At 51.6% G+C, this 18,253-nt stretch overlaps 1 non-coding gene across 1 annotated transcript; it reads right to left on the minus strand.

The window, feature by feature from the left end:
- Nucleotides 1–288: 288 nt before the first annotated feature.
- LOC140430868 (U2 spliceosomal RNA) lies at nt 289–481 on the minus strand. The gene has a single exon (XR_011949572.1). It is a non-coding gene; the product is annotated as a U2 spliceosomal RNA (small nuclear RNA).
- Nucleotides 482–18,253: the final 17,772 nt, after the last annotated feature.

The following is an 18,253-nucleotide window of genomic DNA, read 5'->3' on the forward strand; positions in this document are numbered from 1 at the left end:
GCCCGCTCCAAAAACCAGGGCTCCGAGTGTGGACAGGGGCGAACCCTAATCCAGCTCCCCGCCCGCTCCAAAAACCAGGGCTCCGAGTGTGGACGGGGCGAACCCTAATCCAGCTCCTCGCCCGCTCCAAAAACCAGGGCTCCGAGTGTGGACGGGGCGAACCCTAATCCAGCTCCTCGCCCACTCCAAAAACCAGGGCTCCGAGTGTGGACGGGGCGAACCCTAATCCAGCTCCCCGCCCGCTCCAAAAACCAGAGCTCCGAGTGTGGACGGGGCGAACCCTAATCCAGCTCCTCGCCCACTCCAAAAACCAGGGCTCCGAGTGTGGACGGGGCGAACCCTAATCCAGCTCCTCGCCCGCTCCAAAAACCAATTCAAATTGAATCCAATTCATGGTCCCCACAAGCGAGACACACCAGATCTGAGCCAAAAGGCAGAGCAGATACTACACTTGATCTTAGCCAAGAGGCCGAGAAGCGATTGTTGGTCACTGTTGACCAGTTCCTGTTTGTCACTGTTGGCCAGTTCCTGTTTGTCACTGTTGACCAGTTCCTGTTGGTCACTGTTGACCAGTTCCTGTTGATTACTGTTGACCAGTTCCTGTTGATCACTGTTGACCAGTTCCTGTTTGTCACTGTTGACCAGTTCCTGTTGGTCACTGTTGACCAGTTCCTGTTTGTCTCTGTTGACCAGTTCCTGTTTGTCTCTGTTGACCAGTTCCTGTTGGTCATTGTTGGCCAGTTCCTGTTGATCACTGTTGACCAGTTCCTGTTGATCACTGTTGACCAGTTCCTGTTTGTCACTGTTGACCAGTTCCTGTTGATCACTGTTGGCCAGTTCCTGTTGATCACTGTTGACCAGTTCCTGTTTGTCACTGTTGACCAGTTCCTGTTGGTCACTGTTGACCAGTTCCTGTTGATCACTGTTGACCAGTTCCTGTTTGTCACTGTTGACCAGTTCCTGTTGATCACTGTTGACCAGTTCCTGTTGGTCGCTGTTGACCAGTTCCTGTTGGTCACTGTTGACCAGTTCCTGTTGATCACTGTTGACCAGTTCCTGTTTGTCACTGTTGACCAGTTCCTGTTGGTCACTGTTGACCAGTTCCTGTTGATCACTGTTGACCAGTTCCTGTTTGTCACTGTTGACCAGTTCCTGTTGATCACTGTTGACCAGTTCCTGTTTGTCACTGTTGACCAGTTCCTGTTGGTCTCTGTTGACCAGTTCCTGTTGATCACTGTTGGCCAGTTCCTGTTGATCACTGTTGACCAGTTCCTGTTTGTCACTGTTGACCAGTTCCTGTTGGTCACTGTTGACCAGTTCCTGTTGATCACTGTTGACCAGTTCTTGTTGATCACTGTTGACCAGTTCCTGTTGATCACTGTTGACCAGTTCCTGTTGATCAGTGTTGACCAGTTCCTGTTGGTCACTGTTGGCCAGTTCCTGTTGGTCACTGTTGACCAGTTCCTGTTGGTCACTGTTGGCCAGTTCCTGTTGGTCACTGTTGGCCAGTTCCTGTTGATCACTGTTGACCAGTTCCTGTTTGTCACTGTTGACCAGTTCCTGTTGGTCACTGTTGACCAGTTCCCGTTGATCACTGTTGACCAGTTCCTGTTTGTCACTGTTGGCCAGTTCCTGTTGGTCACTGTTGACCAGTTCCTGTTGGTCACTGTTGGCCAGTTCCTGTTGGTCACTGTTGACCAGTTCCTGTTGACCACAGTTGACCAGTTCCTGTTGATCACTGTTGACCAGTTCCTGTTTGTCACTGTTGACCAGTTCCTGTTGATCACTGTTGACCAGTTCCCGTTGATCACTGTTGACCAGTTCCTGTTGGTCACTGTTGGCCAGTTCCTGTTGGTCACTGTTGACCAGTTCCTGTTGATCACTGTTGACCAGTTCCTGTTTGTCACTGTTGACCAGTTCCTGGTGATCACGGTTGACCAGTTCCTGTTTGTCACAGTTGACCAGTTTCTGTTGGTCACTGTTGACCAGTTCCTGGTGATCACTGTTGACCAGTTCCTGTTTGTCACTGTTGACCAGTTCCTGTTGATCACTGTTGACCAGTTCCTGTTGGTCACTGTTGACCAGTTCCTGTTGGTCACTGTTGACCAGTTCCTGTTGATCACTGTTGACCAGTTCCTGTTTGTCACTGTTGACCAGTTCCTGTTAATCACTGTTGACCAGTTCCTGTTGGTCACTGTTGACCAGTTCCTGTTGGTCACTGTTGACCAGTTCCTGTTTGTCACTGTTGACCAGTTCCTGTTGATCACTGTTGACCAGTTCCTGTTGGTCACTGTTGACCAGTTCCTGTTGATCACTGTTGGCCAGTTCTTGTTGGTCGCTGTTACCTGTTGGTCACTGTTGACATTTTGGTCACTGTTAACAGTTTCTGTTGTCACTGTTGGTAACTGTTGGCCAGTTCTTGTTGTCATTTTTCAAAACTGTCTTTTTCTTTTACAGTAACTTCTCAGCCTGTGCAGGAACAGTTCTATCTACAGACCATCGGAATGAGGGGAGAATTTTGAATGGACAAACCACCTATGGACAACCATTGGTTTTCAATGCATTCTGCAGCATGACACCTGGATCGGAAAGTCTCACAGTGTCTGAAGACAAACCAGCAGCAGCAGCCTACCCTCTGGAGTTCAGTGCCATCTTTGGTCCTCCGTTGAGCAGTAAGGATTGTGGGAAGAGTGTCTGGGAGAATGGAGGAGGCCAGGATCTGTCCATCACTAATGCCAGCCACTCGCCAAATCCGAGGCGTGCTTCAATGTCACAAAGTTCTTATGAGTTGAGATTGCCTGGAGTGTTACAAAGTGCAGCTAGTCAGTTCAGTTACCCTACATATAGTGGGCCTGGAATCTATGGCAATCCAAATAACATTGGGTTTCTGGAAGTCAGGAGATGTTTACTCAATGGTCTCCAATACAGTTGAAAACAGTCTCCATTTACTGAGTAACACTGGCAGCTCCGACTCACCTGGTGCTTGTGTGGGAGAGTCAAACACCTGGAAACCATGGTTCAATATCAATTTCGAACATGGGGAGGGTGCTGGTAAACATACTAGTCCCGGTTATTCTTACTCACTTACAGGTGTGAATGTCATACTATATAATGTGTGATAATCACTATGTAATCTCCATCTATTGGGTATCAATCCCTATATAATATATATATTAGTGTTAATCTACATAACAAAGTGTTTGTGCTATCCCCATTATATATGGTCTGTGTTAAACTCAGTGTATTATAGGATATGGTCATTTCTCATATTCATGGTATAATATATAATCTGCATTATTTTCGTATAATGTATACAATGTATTGTATTTCCAGCATTTTTTCTGTGCTCCTCCTTATATAATAATTGGTGATTGTGTTAGCCCCTTTGTAAAATGTATTATGTTATTCTGCTGTGTAATATATACCGTGTGCTTTCCTAGTATAGGATACAAACTGTGTTAATCTGTTTTATCAATTGATGGACGTGGGTGTCACTGGCTGGACCCGAATTTAATACCCATCCCTAATTGTCCCTTGAGAAGGTGGTGGTAAGCTACCTTCTTGAACCGCTGCAGCCCAGGTGGTAGGGGCGCTCCGACTGTGGTAGTTAGGGAGGGAGTTCCAACTATCTCAGCCTTAAATATAATTAACGATGGAACGCCCAGTGCCCTCAGGGAGGGAGATTTCCAAAGATTCACAGTCTTTTGAGTGCAGAAGATTCTCTTCATCTCAGCCCGAGTTAATCGGCCCATATCCTGAGACAACGAGTGCAATTCTCTACTTCTGCCAGCAGGGGGAATCATGGCAGGTGGAGAAACTAAGGGGGGCGATTCTCCGAGCCCCGCGCCGGGCTGGAGAATCGCCGCAACCCGCCACGACGCCCCGACGACGGCACGCTATTCTCCGAGCTGCGGAGAATCGGCGCCATCTGCGCCGGCACGTTTAGCCGGCCGCGGGCCGCTGGAATCGCGGGGACGTCAATTCTCAGGCCCAGAAGGGCCGAGCGGCCGCACCGAGACGACAGAGTCCCACCGGCGTCGTTCAGCCCTGGTCGGGGGGCAGCCTGTGGAGGGGGGGGGGGCTCCTTCACCGGGGGGGGGCTCCGATGGGGTCTGGCCCGCGATCAGGGCCCACTGATCGGCGGGCCGGCCTCTCCACCCCCGGGCCTACTTTCTGGCGCGGCCGGCCCCTGAACACCGACTCCACCTTGGGTCGGGGCTGGCGCGCTAAAGAAGTGCCCCGCGCATGTGCAGGATGGCGCGACCCAACTGCGCATGTGCAGGATGGCGCGACCCAACTGCGCATGTGCAGGATTGAGCTGACCCAACTGCGCATGTGCAGGATTGAGCTGACCCAACTGCGCATGTGCAGGATGGCGCGACCCAACTGCGCATGTGCAGGATGGCGCGACCCAACTGCGCATGTGCAGGATTGAGCTGACCCAACTGCGCATGTGCAGGATTGAGCTGACCCAACTGCGCATGTGCAGGATTGAGCTGACCCAACTGCGCATGTGCAGGGTGGCGCGACCCAACTGCGCATGTGCAGGATGGCGCGACCCAACGGCGCATGTGCAGGATTGAGCTGACCCAACTGCGCATGCGCAGGATTGAGCTGACCCAACTGCGCATGCGCAGGATTGAGCTGACCCAACTGCGCATGCGCAGGATTGGGCTGCTCCAACTGCGCATGCGCAGGATTGAGCTGACCCAACTGCGCATGCGCAGGATTGGGCTGCTCCAACTGCGCATGCGCAGGATTGAGCTGACCCAACTGCGCATGCGCAGCATTGAGCTGACCCAACTGCGCATGCGCAGGATTGAGCTGACCCAACTGCGCATGCGCAGGATTGAGCTGACCCAACTGCGCATGCGCAGGATTGAGCTGACCCAACTGCGCATGTGCAGGATGGCGCGACCCAACTGCGCATGTGCAGGATGGCGCGACCCAACTGCGCATGTGCAGGATGGCGCGACCCAACGGCGCATGTGCAGGATTGAGCTGACCCAACTGCGCATGCGCAGGATTGAGCTGACCCAACTGCGCATGCGCAGGATTGAGCTGACCCAACTGCGCATGCGCAGGATTGAGCTGACCCAACTGCGCATGCGCAGGATTGAGCTGACCCAACTGCGCATGTGCAGGATGGCGCGACCCAACTGCGCATGTGGAGGATTGAGCTGACCCAACTGCGCATGCGCAGGATTGAGCTGACCCAACTGCGCATGTGCAGGATGGCGCGACCCAACTGCGCATGCGCAGGATTGAGCTGACCCAACTGCGCATGCGCAGGATTGAGCTGACCCAACTGCGCATGCGTGGGTTGGCGCGGCGCCCATTTGGCACCGTGAAAGGAGGCTGGAGCGGCGTGAACCACTCCAGCGCCGTGCTGGCCCCCACATCGTACGTAACCGGGCCCGGTTCACGGCGTTCACAACAGCACGAACTCTTGGGCCCAATATTGGAGAATCCCCCCCTAAATTTGGTGTGATGAAAAAAGTCAATTTCCTGCTGACGGGAAATTAGTTTGGAATTTCGTTCTCCTGACTTTGATAGCGGGTAAAAGGCAGGTGGGCTTTCCCGCTGATCTGTCTGGGGAACCATATTTGCGGTCATTTGCATCTCTGAAAACTCATTAAACGATCAACTCGCTGGAATCACATCCCCTCCAAATTAAGTGCCCTGCCAGTGGTAAATTAGAACGGGCTGCTCCCCGCCTGGGTGTGAGGGCTGTGCACCTGGCAAGGTTCACTTCATCTGCAACTTCAACAGCTGCTTTCTGATTTTTGGGGATCTGGCATAACTTTACTCATATTGAGTGCTGTTAGCAAATGGCTGGGCACGGGCGGGCAGGCTGAGGCTGGCGATAGGGTGGGGGGGCCGAGTGAAGGCTGGGCAGGAGACGTAGGCTTATGGGGGAAATGTGGGTGAGTACCCATGGAATAGTGGGGACAATGTCAGGGAAACGGGGAGTGAAGAATATCCAGAGAAGGGGGGGGGAGAATGTCCAGGAAAGTGGGGGGGGTGGGGGGAAGGGAATGAATTAGAGGGTGGGCAGTGTGGAGTCAATAATAGGGGAGAGATCTCCGTACTGGTGATAGGAGGGAGCAATCACAGTCAGAGGGGGGAGTGGGATATGGGAAGGTGGTAAGTCCAGGGTTACAGTCGGGTAGGTGAAGGTCTCATTGGGAGTGATGTTCGTGACTGGAGGGCGGCTTGGGTAACGGGAGGGGCAGGGGCAGGATGGGCATGGGGATGGTAACGGGTGTCAGCACTGAGGGCAGGTGGATGGTGAGGAGTTCCAGGGTAACAGAGGGTCAAGGATGTCAGAGGGGGAAGGAAGGGTGCTATTCAGTAGTGGGTCACGGATGATGAGGATGAAGTTGGTGTGGGTCAAGAGGATGGTAGAATGTCTTAGAGCGAGTTTTTCCCAAACTGACCTTGAACACACAGTTAGCCAAGGTGGGAGAACCACGCAGACACTGTCAGAATGTGCAAACTCCACAAGGACAATGACCCAGAGCCGTGATCGAATCCGGGTCCTCAGTACCATGAGGCAACAGTGCTAACCACTGTGCCACCGTGCTGCCCCCCACAACCCAAAGATGTGCGGGGTCGCTGGATTGGCCACACTAAATTGCCCCTTAATTGGAAAAAAATAATTGGGTACTCTAAAATTATTTTTAAAAATAATAATAACTAAATAAATAATGGTGAAGCAACTGTAGAGCTTCTCTGTAGAGTTTCGAGGGTAATGGAGGCAAGTGGAAAAATGTTTGCTTGAGGCTTCTTACACACGAGGAGCCAGGGAGTGAGCAGCAAGAGGCAAGAGACCATTGGTCGCTGCAATGGGGAGCATTGACCCAGCTGTGGGTGCATTTGTAAAAGGCAATGTTGAGGCACCCTCGCATGTCCCGTGATGTGGTTTCTCACAGCTGCCAATTGCTCTGGTGTGAGTTGTGGCCACACAGACTCTGTCTGAGTAAAATGGAGTTCCTGGCCTGCAATGAGTGAAGATTTGTCTGGCTGTGCTTTGAATATGGTGCTGGGATCTTCGCCCCATGAGGTAACGGTGGAGCAGGTGACTTCCTGCCTACCCCCACCATGTGATTCACTGAGCTCCTCGGGGATACATAATTAATCCGCTGAAAAGTGGACGATGATTTGTGTTCACTCATCCCGCTGCCCAGCGGGAATCACGGCAACTTTCCCACCAGCCTCCAGAATGGAGAATTCCACCCAGTCTCTGTATTTAAGATTCACCAGCCAGGGGAAAGAAGCTGTCAGCATCTACACTGTCAAGGCCTTTCAATGAGATATTTCAATATTTCAATGAGATCATATCTCATGTTTCTAAATTCCAGAGCATATAGGGCCCACTTTCAGCCTCATCACCTCATCCCAAGAACCAGTCTAATGGATTGACAGTGAAGACAATCTGCTCTTCAATGTGAAGCCGGGACTTTTTCTCCACAAAGGCAGTGTGATGGTCATACTTTCCAATAATGTAATGGATGAATGCATTAGCAGGTTGGTGAGAATGAGGTCAAGTAGGTTTTTGCCTCTTGTTGGTTCCCTCACCACCTGTAGAACCCAGCCAGCTCGATCTGTGACGGTGCTACTGAGTCACTCTAGGGGATGGACATTGAAGTCTCCTGCCCAGAGTACATTCTGTACCCTTGTAACCTACAATGCTTCCTCCAAGTGGTGTTCAACATGGAGGAGGTTCAATGCAAGGTGAGCGAGGGCAGTAGGTGGTAATAAGCAGGAGGTTTCCTTGCCCTTATTTCGCCTGATGCCATGGGGTCCAGAGTCGATGTTGAGGATTCCCATGGCACCCACCACTCAACTGTGCCGTCACTTCTGGTGGGTCTCTTCTGCCATGTCTCATACTCAGGGAGACGTCTGGGACATTATCGGTAAGGTATAATTTGGTAAGTCTGACTATGACAGGCTGTTGCTTTGCTTGCCTGTGGGGTAAATCTCCCAATTTTGCCACAAGTCCCCACATGGCTGCGAAGAGCAATTTGAAGGGTTGACAGGGCTGGATGTGCCATTGTTATGCCCAAATCAGATGCCAGGTGGCCCATCACTTTTAATACTGGATTTTGACACAATGATTTGATCCGTTTCAATAGCTCACTCGGCCATTTCAGGGACTCAACCACAGCGCTGTGAGTCTGGAGTCACATGTAAGCCAGACCGGGTAAGGACGGCAGATTTCCTTCCCAAAAGGACATTTATTAATTTTAATGTTACTTAATCTATTTATTTATCAATTTAGACTCCCAAGCTGCCAGAATGGGTTTGAATTTGAGGCTTCAGTCCAGACTATGAATTACTAGTTCAGTAACATAATCACTATGCTACTGCATAATCGCCATACAATATATGCTGTGTTAATCTCTATGCAGGGAATAGACGCACTCTGTAACATATACAGTGTTCTTTCTTGGTATAGTTTCTGTACTGTATGTTACTCCATGTTTCCCCTGTTACTTTCACTCTACAATATACTGTTATGCTTATAATATATACCCATTGATGATTCTCTATTATATCTACAACTGAATTGAATTAAATTTGATCTATTGTCTTTAAAAATTTTTTTAGAGTACCCAATTTTTTTTTTCCCAATTAAGGGGCAATTTAGCGTTGCCAATCCATCTACCCTGCACATCATTGGATTGAGGGGGTGAAACCCAAGCAGACACGGGAAGAATGTGCAAACTCCACACGGACAATGACCCGGGCCGGGATCGAACCCGGGTCCTCAGCACTGTGAGGCAGCCGTGCTAACCACTGCGCCACCGTGCCGCCCGAATTTGATTTATTGTCAAGTGTACCGAGGTACAGTGAAAAGTATTGCCCTGCGTACAGTCCAGGCAGATCGTTCCATACATGAAAAAACATAGGACATGCATAAATACACAATGTAAATACATAGATACAGGCATGCTTTCCCTGTAGAACAAATCCTGTGTTTCCTCTACAATATATACCATTACCCAGTTCCTGTGAGGTATGTATTTTGTATAATAGATTCTTATGAGATCCCGGTATAATACATGCTGCGTGCTCTTTCCCAGATCTAACTGTGTTACAGTTCACTCAGTGAGTCCGGGTAACATATTGTGGTAACATACACATGTATGTTCTGGTCTGGAGTTATGGTTCGTGATGGTAGAGGGTGTGGCAGCATTCTTCCCATCAAGTATCTGCCCAGAAATTGTCCCCACTCTTACCGCCTGCCATGCAAACAGGATTTGCAGGGTGATCCTCGATCTGATTGGCTGCGTTATTTATGCATCTTCATTGGCCAGAAGTCCTGGGGTGGGTCTTGAACCCAGAGCTTCTGTCTCAGAGGGAGGAATGCTATCCACCTATCCACTGCACCACAAGACCCCCCCCCCCCCCCCCCCCCCCCAAGGGATTTTCAATTCTCTTCCCACACCAAGTGCTGCACTTTTGTCGGTTTTCATAGCTAGTAATTCCCAAAACAGGTCGCTCGTCTGTCATCGGGTGTCTTATAGCTTGAGGGGCTTCGCTCCATATAAAGTGTTGCTAACCAGGAGCCCCCCCCCATCTCTCACTGCCAGCCATTGGCATGCTTTTGGGAGGATTTGCAGGTCGAACCACCCTCAACCAAATTGGTTGCATTATGAATGCATCTTCCTTGGTCAGCACGTCCTGGGGTTGGACTCGATCCCCGAGATTCTGATTCAGAGGCAGGGAGGCTAACCCAGTGTGCCGGAAGCCCTCCTCGGTGTATACTGCAGCCTAATATACAGTTTTATACCATGTTTTGCAGAGAATTTATGTGCATTTACATGACAATTCCCAGAGAGAGCCATTGCACACCTCAGTGCATTGCGGGTCTACATTCCCGATCTAGATGTGGGAACTCACCGTTATCCTGGGCAGGAGGGTCGATGGTGTGAACTTCCCTCTGCTTCCAGGAATTTACCAGGCTGGTGGGAATCAGCAGCTGTCAAATGTCAGAGCCAAGCTAGGGTGCTACTCTTAGCCCGCACTCTGCTTGTCAGTCCAGCACCTCAGGGTGCCAGTCATGGGGGTGCAGGGATGTGGAGTGTGAATTGTATACCGTGTCCGTCAGTAACCGGGGGTGGCCGCCTTCCTGACTGGGTCAAAGATAAATGAATTTGGTGCTGATCTGCCAGTATGAATGGCAACCAACCCTTGGCAACAGCTCGACGATTGTGATGGAGGGAAATCAGCCTGGGAATCAGATTTACAATACCCACTGCTGAAGTCTTAATCAAGAGAATCAGGAGCTGACAAGAACCAGTCGTCCATGACGGTGACAGCAGGGACATTGAATCAGGAAAGTTCAAAGCCTCAGAGACGCTCATTGAGGATCCTGTTCATGGACATTCAAAATGGCTGCCTCCCGATTCTAACGGCCTGCATTTAGTGGTTCTGAACAGGAATGAAACAGTTGCAGAATTTTAAAAAAATTATTTTTTTCCCAATTAAGGGGCAATTTAGCAAGGCCAATCCACAACCTGCACATCTTTGGGTTGTGGGGGTGAGATCCACCCAGACACGGGGAGAATGTGCAAACTCCACACGGACAGTGACCCCGGGCCGGGATTCGATCCCGGGTCCTCAGCGCCGTAGTCCCAGTGCTAACCACTGCGCCACATGCCGCCCTTGCAGGTGCAGAATTGACCTTTGGGATAGTGGAGGGGGTCAGGGGTCATAACTGACATTTGACCCTGATTGTTTTAAATATTTCTAAGTCCACTCATGGCTTTCGGACCCCGGCCTCGAGTGTGGCTCCAGCAATTAAAGATTAATCTCTAGGACATTGCAGCAAAAACAACTTGTTGTGTCCTGTGATATAACCGTTGTAATGATGTACCCAGAACATGTGGTTATTTAACTAGAAAGGTGATTCATTAACAAACACGTGGAAAGATAACTAACAAACTATAATACAGGCGATGGCTACTAAATGAATTCAGTGAATTCTCCTGGAAATACTCTTACTACCAACTGGTGAGTGTCTCAAGTCACGTGATGGATCTCTATCGCCACCTGCTGGTCGGAGGTCATACCGCTAACTATGTGTACTGATAGACAACTATATACAATGATGTGTACATGCATATCACCACACAACCCAGGAAAAAAATGATAAGGGCGTTAAATATACTGCACATTGATTTCATTTTCTGAAAGTACCGTTTTTTTTCTTAAATTTAGAGTACCCAATTCATTTTTTCCAATTAAGGGGTAATTTAGCGTGGCCAATCCACCTACTCCGCACATCTTTGGGTTGTGGGGGCGAAACCCACGCAAACACGGGGAGAATGTGCAAACTCCACACGGTCAGTGACCCAGAGCCGGGATCGAACCTGGGGCCTCGGCGCCGTGAGTTAGCAGTGCTAACCACTGCACCATTGTGCTGCCCTCTCTGAAAGTACAGTTTATCAAATTGTTGGAGACGGGAATAAAAGACAGGATGATCAACAGCCAAGAATCGTCCAATCAGGCAGCAAAGATTCAGCTTGCTCTCAATTGGCCTTGGGAAGGTGGGAGGTGGGATTACATAGACACATACATAGAAAATAGAAGCAGGAGGAGGCCATTCGGCCCTTCAAACTTGTACCGCCATTCATTATGATCATGGCTGATCATCAAGTTTAATACCCTGATCCCGCCTTCCCCCATATCCCTTGATCCCTTTAGCCCCAAGAACATCTCGCCAAAGCTATCCCCACACCTCCACTACTTGCCTTCAAACAACTGCCTAACCTCAAACAGACCATTCTTCGCAGCAAACTATCTAGCCTCCTGGAGAACAGCGGCCACGACACCACTCAACCCTGTCACGGCCACCTCTACAAGACATGCCATACCATCGATATGGAAACTACCACCACACGTGAGAACACCACATGTAATCTTTGAATGTAATACTATCTATAATTTCCCTTGTAAGCCATGGTTTAGCCACAGTTCCCTTTCTACTCTTGCACCAAATAGAACATAGAACATACAGTGCAGAAGGAGGCCATTCGGCCCATCGAGTCTGCACCGACCCACTTAAGCCCTCACTTCTACCCTATCCCCATAACCCCTCCTAACCTTTTCGGACACTAAGGGCAATTTATCATGGCCAATCCACCTAACCTGGACGTCTTTGGACTGTGGGAGGAAACCAGAGCACCCGGAGGAAACCCACGCAGACACGAGGAGAACATGCAGACTCCGCACAGACAGTGACCCAGCCGGGAATCGAACCTGGGACCCTGGTGCTGTGAAACCACAGTGCTAAGCACTGTGCTATCGTGCTGCCCAACTGGGGGGAATAAACAACTTTTGGAGTTCACCTATTAGTTCCTGGAATGCCTGTCATTGCCTGACACTGTCCTTCCTTTCAGTTACTCGAGAATTGACCAATGAGGCTGTGTGGTGGATCAGAATTGGCGACTCTTCCTCAGCTGCCATAGATCCATAAAACCCCAACAGTGCAAAAGGAGGCCTTTCGGTCCATCGAGTCTGTACCAACCCTCTGAAAGAGCACCCTACCCAGGCCCACCTCCTGTCCTAGCCCTGCAACCCTGTAACCCCACCCAACCTGCATACCCTTGGAGTCTAAGGGGCAATTCAGCACGGCTAATCCACCTAACCTGCACATCCATGGACTGTGGAAGGAAACCGGAGCACCCTGAGTAAACCCACGCAGGCACGGGGAGAGCGTGCAGACTCTACACAGACAGTGACTTGAGGCCAGAATTGAACCCGGGTCCCTGGTGCTGTGAGGCAGCAGTGCTAACCACTGTGCCGCCTGACATCAAGGTCAGAAAATCAGGATGAAGTTCTGAAAAGGAGGGAGCTCTGAGGGAGTGATTACAGGGTTAAAAACGTCTCGGTCAGAATGCTTGTCCCGACTTCCCTGTCACGAGGTGATGGTCTTGATGGTCCCCGTCACATCAGAAACATTCAGGCAGAAGCACGGCACATTTACTGAATGAATAACTGGAATTAATTTTACTCTCAAGAAAAATATTTTACTCTAAAATGTTGCAAAATAAAAACAGTTCAGTCTGGAGCATTCAGGATACACTTGTGAATGGATGAATGAGATTGTTTGGAAATACATGTCGTTGTCAAGGCAATGGTGAATTGAAAGAGTGGAACCACTGCCCTGAGAGCTGGTCAATTATAGGAAACATAAAAGGGCCACTCCACCGTGGGGCCTTCAGGAGTAGGGGGAGAGGGGGTGGAGTTTGGGTGCTAATGGGATTTTTGGGGTGGGGTGCACTGTTGATGGAGCTGTAGGGATTGGGAGAGGGTGTTGGTGGGAGTGTAGTAGCGGAGGGGACAGTGGTGGGGTGGGGGGAAGGGGAGTTTGGTTTCAAACCTGGGTTTGGGCCTTAACCTCCCTCCGTCACCTAACCCGACTTTGGACTCATCCCCCACGCTGAAAAGGACGCAGTGCCTGGGAATCCACTCATTGTCACCTTCCAGCCCCCAACTCAAACCGCCCACCTGTTGAAACTGAGTAACTCTTGTGTTATGTTATTGCTACTTGATGTAGGCTCTGCTGAAAGATGCTCCAGACTCGGAGGTAAGTTGAATGCATTTATTGAACGATTAACAATGCTCTTAAATGAGTTCGACACTCTACTAATCTGCCTCCAGTAACTCCGTCTATTCTGCTAACTATACAAGCTTGCTCTCGACCATGTGCTAGTGTGTGATGTTGCTGATCATCAACCCTGTCCTGCTCTCTTGGTTTTTGCTGGTGGAAGAGGCAGAGCCTGTGTGCCTTGTCCTTTTTATGTGGGTCGTGTAGTGCCCCCTTGTGGTAATGCCACCTCTGGGTGTCCTGATTACCCATTGGTTGTGTCCTGTTCTAATGACCCATTGGTTATGTGTCTGCATGTCATGACATCTCTGGTGCTCCCTCTAGTGGTTACTCAGTTGTAGTGTATTTACATTAACCCCTTGTGTATATTCAGTGATGCATATCACTACAACTTTCAAAGGAGAACAGCGGTCAGCGCTCCCTCATGGCTGTGTGGGCCTCAGTCTGCACACATGGAACAGCAGAGTGCGCGTATCGAAACAGAAGATTCAGGCACAAGACAAATCCCGGAGAAATGGTGTCCTAGGAAGCCCAAATCTGGAACGTGCTACAAAATACGGATTCTGGGATAGTCCCAGAAAATCCGGAATGTATTGGTCACGTGGGGACTCAGACTGAGCTTGGGGCCCTCGGTGCCCCTGGGGCTTGGTGGCCTCGGTGCCCATGGGGCTTGGGGCCCTCGGTGCCCATGGGGCTTGGTGGCCTCAGTGCCCCTGGGGCTTGGTGGCCTCGGTGCCCCTGGGGCTTGGTGGCCTCAGTGCCCATGGGGCTTGGTGGCCTCGGTGCCCCTGGGGCTTGGTGGCCTCGGTGCCCCTGGGGCTTGGTGGCCTCGGTGCCCATGCTATTCCGATATTGCTACCTTTTCAGTTTAAGCCCCAGTTTGTATGTTTGGGCAGGAGGAGGGTTGATCGGCAACAACAGGGAGAAGGTACCACCCCTGCAGATTTACAATTCATCATTGCACTGCTCCAGGTGGAGAGGGCAGGCAAATAAAAAGGTGAGTTGGTGAGTTAAAAGGACTGAATCAGTTATCATTGATTAACACCAGGAAATCAGGAATGTTGAAGTCATGAAATGTAAAGAAATTCTCTTTGATGTTTAACTGAAGGTTGGCCTGAGCTTTGAGCTTCCAGTTCCTCCTCCTTTCTTACACAAAAGGTATAAATATTCGCTGAAGTTCTTTGGAATCTTGAAGCCCTCAACTCCTGTCTAGACAGAACAATACACACGCGGGGCTGCTGGCAGAGAACAACTGAGCTCAGCAAACCCAAATCAATCTCTTGCTTCAACACACATTCCTGTTCCCAGGAACTGGACAGCTGTCAGCAAGCAGAAACTTCACAAAGGCCGGGGGTTAGATTCATTTTCCTTCATTTCATTTTCTACCGAGGGCAGCACGGTGGCGCAGTGGTTAGCACTGCAGCCTCACGACACCGAGGACCCGGGTTCGATTCCGGCTCTGGGTCACTGTCCGTGTGGAGTTTGCACATTCTCCCCGTGTTTGCGTGGATCTCACCCCCACCACCCAAAGATGTGCAGGGTAGGTGGATTGGCCGCGCTAAATTACCCCTCAATTGGAAAATTAAAAAAATAATAATTTTCTCCCCTAATCGTCAATAGTCCAGCACACATGTCCTCACAGCATGTCAGGAGAGATATCCACACCATTCTCCACAACCTGTCCACCTGCTCGGAGACCCCATCCTCCTCCACTGCACGGGGCTCACACCATCCTCCTCACCACACGGTGTGTACACCACCCTCCTCACCACACGGTGTGTACACCACCCTCCTCACCACACGGTGTGTACACCATCCTCCTCACCACACGGGGCACACACCATCCTCCTCACCACACGGTGTGTACACCACCCTCCTCACCACACGGTGCACACACCATCCTCCTCACCACACGGTGCACACACCATCCTCCTCACCACACGGGGCACACACCATCTTCCTCACCACACGGTGTGTACACCATCCTCCTCACCACACGGTGTGTACACCACCCTCCTCACCACACGGTGCACACACCATCCTCCTCCACCACACGGTGCACACACCATCCTCCTCACCACACGGTGTGTACACCATCCTCCTCCACCACACGGTGCTCACACCATCCTCCTCACCACACGGTGTGTACACCATCCTCCTCCACCACACGGTGCACACACCATCCTCCTCACCACACGGTGCACACACCACCCTCCTCACCACACGGTGCTCACACCATCCTCCTCCACCACACGGTGCACACACCATCCTCCTCACCACACAGTGTGTACACCATCCTCCTCACCACACGGTGTGTACACCATCCTCCTCCACCACACAGTGTGTACACCATCCTCCTCCACCAAACGGTGCTCACACCATCCTCCTCCACCACACGGTGCACACACCATCTTCCTCACCACACGGTGTGTACACCATCCTCCTCACCACACGGTGTGTACACCATCCTCCTCACCACACGGTGTGTACACCATCCTCCTCACCACACGGTGTGTACACCATCCTCCTCACCACACGGTGTGTACACCATCCTCCTCCACCACACGGTGTGTACACCATCCTCCTCACCACACGGTGTGTACACCATCCTCCTCCACCACACAGTGTGTACACCATCCTCCTCACCACACGGTGCACACACCATCCTCCTCCACCACACGGTGCACACACCATCCTCCTCACCACACGGTGTGTACACCATCCTCCTCCACCACACGGTGCACACACCATCCTCCTCCACCACACGGTGCACACACCATCCTCCTCACCACACGGTGTGTACACCATCCTTCTCACCACACGGTGTACACACCATCCTCCTCACCACACGGTGCACACACCATCTTCCTCACCACACGGTGTGTACACCATCCTTCTCACCACACGGTGTACACACCATCCTCCTCACCACACGGTGTGTACACCATCCTCCTCACCACACGGTGTGTACACCATCCTCCTCACCACACGGTGCGTACACCATCCTCCTCCACCACACGGTGTGTACACCATCCTCCTCCACCACACGGTGGGTACACCATGTTCCTCACCACACGGTGTGTACACCATCCTCCTCACCACACGGTGTGTACACCATCCTCCACCACACGGTGTGTACACCATCCTCCTCCACCACACGGTGTGTACACCTTCTTCCTCACCACACGGAGCACACACCATCCTCCTCCACCACACGGTGCATACACCATCCTCCTCACTACACGGTGTGTACACCATCCTCTTCCACCACACGGTGTGTACACCATCCTCCTCCACCACACAGTGCACACACCATCCTCCTCGACCACACGGTGTGAACACCATCCTCCTCCATCACACGGTGTGTACACCATCCTCCTCCACCACACAGTGCACACACCATCCTCCTCCACCACACGGTGTATACACCATCCTCCTCACTACACGGTGTGTACACCATCCTCCTCCACCACACGGCGCACACACTCCTCCAACACCCGGTGTGTACACCATCCTCCTCCACCACACGGTGTGTACACCAACCTCCTCCACCACACAGTGCACACACCATCCTCCTCCACCACACGGTGTGTACACCATCCTCCTCACCACACGGTGTGTACACCATCCTCCTCCACCACACGGTGTGTACACCCTCCTCCTCCACCACACAGTGCACACACCATCCTCCTCCACCACACGGTGCACACACCGTCCTCCTCCACCACACGGTGCACACACCATCCTCCTCCACCACACGGTGCACACACCGTCCTCCTCCACCACACAGTGCACACACCATCCTCCTCCACCACACGGTGCACACACCATCCTCCTCACCACACGGCGCACACACCATCCTCCTCACCACACGGCGCACACACCATCCTCCTCACCACACGGCGCACACACCATCCTCCTCACCACACGGTGTGTACACCATTCTTCTCCACCACACGGTGCACACACCGTCCTCCTCCACCACACAGTGCACACATCATCCTCCTCACCACACGGTGTGTACACCATTCTCCTCACCACACGGTGTGTACATCATCCTCCTCCACCACACAGTGCACACACCGTCCTCCTCACCACACGGTGCTCACACCATCCTCCTCCACCACACGGTGCACACACCATCCTCCTCACCACACGGTGTGTACACCATCCTCCTCCACCACACGGTGCTCACACCATCCTCCTCACCACACGGTGTGTACACCATCCTCCTCCACCACACGGTGCACACACCATCCTCCTCTCCACACGGTGCACACACCACCTTCCTCACCACACGGTGCTCACACCATCCTCCTCACCACACGGTGTGTACACCATCCTCCTCCACCACACGGTGTGTACACCATCCTCCTCTCCACACGGTGCACACACCACCTTCCTCACCACACGGTGCTCACACCATCCTCCTCACCACACGGTGCTCACACCATCCTCCTCCACCACACGGTGCACACACCATCTTCCTCACCACACGGTGTGTACACCACCCTCCTCACCACACGGTGCACACACCATCTTCCTCCACCACACGGTGTGTACACCATCCTCCTCACCACACGGTGTGTACACCATCCTCCTCACCACACGGTGTGTACACCATCCTCCTCC

The sequence above is a fragment of the Scyliorhinus torazame genome, chromosome 1 (assembly GCF_047496885.1).
Source record: "Scyliorhinus torazame isolate Kashiwa2021f chromosome 1, sScyTor2.1, whole genome shotgun sequence".
NCBI lineage: Eukaryota > Metazoa > Chordata > Chondrichthyes > Carcharhiniformes > Scyliorhinidae > Scyliorhinus > Scyliorhinus torazame.